We start from the raw sequence: 4,288 nt of genomic DNA on the forward strand, positions 1-4,288 counted from the left end.
GAGGTTGTGGAGTCTCCTTCTCTGGAGACTTTCAAAACCTTTCTGGATGCATTCCTGTGCAGACTACCCTGGGAGATCCTGCTTTGGCAGTGGGGTTGGACTTGATCTCTGGCGGTCCCTTCCAACTTCTAAAGTACTGTGAAACGGTCATACATCAGTCAGCGTCCTTTTGCTCTCCTTTTTTGACTTTGTATTTTCACAAATGTACAACTGGCTAGGGAACATGATTTATCTGTACATCTTTCAGAGGTTACTGGTTTCCAGAGGAGCCCAGCTCTCACCCTATTTTTGGAAAGTTCAGCTCAAAACTCCTTGAACTTTTAGCCATATTTCAAAGGGTCAGTCCTTCACTTGTTTCCTCCTATGAGTAATCATCATGCATACATTTCTTTTTCCATTGGGGATAATGGAACAAGCTACAGCATGAAAGACTTATGAACATGATTGAAGATTATGGGGTAATGCCAAGTGACTTCCATCAAGGTGATCCAAAGCACCTCACCGTGGCCTTGAAATATTGGAAGGCATAACAAAGTAGAACGATTTAAAAACAATAATTCAGCCACTGCCCTTTATATTGTCACCACTCTCCCCCTTTCCTCTTTCATCTGCCTTGCAGACCTTGCCTTTCAAGCTACAAATCAGTTAGCATTTACTATGGGATTGCACAAAATTTGGCACAGTGGCAGGGCTGCCATTCACAGCTGAAAAATTGCCCACATTTGTAGAAAAACCTTCCATAGGAAAAAGAAGATGCATACAGAAATCCATGTGCACAAAAGCCTTGCCCATGGGAGTCCTGGCCAGCTGAGATCTACAGTTTCTAGTATGTAAGCAGACAGCCTTTAACATCCTAGGGTAGTGAATCACAAAACAAGTCATAGCTATAACCTAGTCTGTACTTGATATTTACATCTAGAGGAGATGGAAATAATCTTCAGGGTAATTCTTCCATCTTATTTTCATTTGGATTTCCTATGGCTGTTGTTTGGTTCTATTAGTACAAGTCTGCAGAACTCCCTGCCTGTGCTAGTATCACTGCAGTGCTGCTGGAAGCACAGAACAGAAGAATATCTGGCAGTAATTAGCCCTCACAACTTCTAATTTAAGTGATTTATCATCTAGCTTGCCAAAAAGCCCAATCAATTAAACGCCACAAAGCACAGTCTTCTTTTTCCCCCTCTGCTAACATTCTTACAGGAAACAAACATTACCAGTATTGTTTGAATGCTCACATTGGTCTCAGGACTCTAAATTCCAGGGAGCTTCAAGGATACTAATGGAACTTAAATAGAAATGGGTAGATTCAAATTGGATGTTAGGAAGAAGTTCTTCCCCATAAGGGTGGTGAGACACTGGAACAGGTTGCCCAGGGAGGTGGTGGAAGCCTCATCCCTGGAGGTTTTTGCAGCCAGGCTGGATGTGGCTGTGAGCAACCTGATGCAGTGTGAGGTGTCCCTGCCCATGGCAGTGGGGTTGGGACTAGATGATCCTTGAGGTCCCTTCCAACCCTGACAATTCTATGATTCTATGCTGGCAACACAGCATCCTGTTTATGATTTTCATACTGCACTAGAGCCCATTAGACCATTTAGATGCAAACAAACAGGAATCCAAACACCAGTGCAGACACAGCTAGCGGAATGCCTGCTCACACAGGAATTGCAGCCTTCTGTAGAGGATCCCTATCAGATGAGTGGCTAGAGCACCACTGACTCAGGACAAGAGTTAATCATGACTGTGACCTCAGGCATGCAATTGAAATCAATGAAGATGCTCCTGAAATGAAGCATGTGCATAGCTGCCTTGCCAAATCAGAGCCTGAGAAATATCCAGAATCACAGAAACATTCAGGTTGGAAAAGACCCTCAGGACCACCAAATCCAACCATGAACCCTACTCTACAAGGTTCACCCCTAAACCATAGCCCCAAGCACCACATCCAAACCACCTTTAAACACTCTCTGACCAACACTGATTCTGAGGTAGGTTTTCAGGCTATGCTTAAGCTTCACAGAATCACAGAATGTTAGGGGCTGAAAGAGACCTCAAAAGCTCATCCAGTCCACCCTCCCCCCTGCCAGAGCAGGATCACCTAGAGCAGATCACACAGGAATGCATCCAGGCAGGGAGGGAGACTCTACAACCACCCTGGGCAGCCTACTCCAGTGTTCTGTCATACTCACAGGGAAAAACTTTTTCCTGCTGTTTCCATGGAACTTCCTATGCCTCAACTTCCACCCATTACCCCTTGTGCTGTCACTGGGCATCACCCAGCAGAGCCTGGCTCCATCTTCTTGGCACTCACCCTGCACATCTTTATAAACATGAATGAGGTCACCTCTCAGGCTCCTCCTCTCCAAGCTGAAGAGCCCTCAGCTCCAAGCTTCACACTGCTACAAGGAGTCACTGCCCAAAACTCACATCCAGAAATAGTGATTGCTTTCTGGAAGTAAGAGCCACAAAAACTTATTGTGTAGACTGGAGGTGTAAACAGGCATGTATGAATCTTCACCATCTCAACGAAGCTGGTGAGAGGTCTCGAACACAAACCCTATGAGGAGAGGCTGAGGAGCTGGGGGTGTTTAGCCTGGATAAGAGAAGGCTCAGGGGAGACCTCATTGCTGTCTACAACTACCTGAAGGGAGGTTGTAGCCAGGTGGGGGTTGGTCTCTTCTGCCAGGCAACCAGCAACAGAACAAGAGGACACAGTCTCAAGCTGTGCCAGGGGAGGTTTAAGGCTCGAGGTGAGGAGAAAGTTCTTCACAGAGAGAGTTGTTGGCCACTGGAATGTGCTGCCCAGGGAGGTGGTGGTGGAGTCACCATCCCTGGAGGTGTTCAAGAGGGGACTGGACATGGCACTTGGTGCCATGGTTTAGTGGTCATGAGGTCTTGGGTGACAGGTTGGACTTTGATGATCCTTGAGGTCTTTTCCAACCTTATTGATTCTGTGATTCTATCTTCCTCATGTGGTAGCATTACCAATACTAAGCCTTAGAGGAAATCTATCCGTAGCTATGTGCAAAGATGCTCTGAGATACCAGCCAATAACTCATGTATCTGTGCTCATTTACACAACCCTGGATGTGTTGTAATCCATTTCTTTACCTCCAAAAACCAGCAGTTCAAATCCTGGCTTTGAAAGCATCCCTTCTCTGCATCTAGTTTAGTATTTTGCTGAGGGTATCGCCCAACTAATTGCTAGTTGGATTGCTCAGACATCCTGTAGCTGACAACAAGAAAAATAAAAACAAAAATAAAATAATAATACAAAATTTAAACATAAAAATGAAAATAATATAAAAATAAAAAATATTTAAATTAAAAATAAAAATGAAAAATAAAAATTAAACTTAACAAATAATTTTAAAATAAATAATAAAAATAACTAAAAAAAAAAAAGAAAAATTAAAAAATCCATATTAAACTATTCTATGCAACATTTTCAGACATTCTGTAGCTGAGAAAAAGTAAAACAAACCCCCCCCCCCATATTAAACATTCTATGCATCTGTGCTTCCTTATCTTCTCTATTACGTCCTTGAAAAGATTGATGGAAAATATTTTTTTTTCTGAAGAGTATTGACTCAAACCAGCAAATTGTCATTCTTTTAATTTTTCTGGCTTATTCCTGCACTGTTTCAGGCAGCCTAGAAATTCCTGGAAAGAGGAGACACTGACATCTCATTTATATTAACATGTGCCATAATTAGCTGGAAGGGTCTGCTTTGCTGAAGGCCTCTCTAAACCTTGTCTGGTTTCCATCAAATCATCAAAAGAAGCAGCAAATGGTTCCTCTAGAGAACCTGTTTCTTACTCATTACAACACTCAGTTATAAATCAATCAGCCAAAGTCATGCTGCCTATATGTCACAAAGATGGTCACTTCTGATGCCTGCTCTGACCTCAGAACATCATTAAGGAGGGGAGTGTCAGTGCTCTTTTCTCTGTTAAGCACAGCCAGCAAGTTCTTTAAATAGTATAAAAAGAGCTGCAACAGGAATTTTGATTCTAACATATAGAGGGATGCTGTAGTCAGGGCAGAATCACATTTCAGAAGAGGACTCTCACTACAGCTTACAGCCAGGGAGTGCCAGTTTCTTGGGCACAGAGTGGTAGGCCTGAGGATCGTAGAATCATAGACTAATAGAAGAGTCTGGGCCAGAAGAGACCTCCAAAGGTCATCCAGTCCAACCTCCCTGCAGTCAGCAGGGACATCCCCACCTAGATCAGGTTCCCCAGGGCCTCGTTGCTGCTCAGCTTAGGTGCACTTGAGACTCTGCATCTG

The sequence above is a fragment of the Indicator indicator genome, chromosome 11, assembly GCF_027791375.1.
Source record: "Indicator indicator isolate 239-I01 chromosome 11, UM_Iind_1.1, whole genome shotgun sequence".
NCBI lineage: Eukaryota > Metazoa > Chordata > Aves > Piciformes > Indicatoridae > Indicator > Indicator indicator.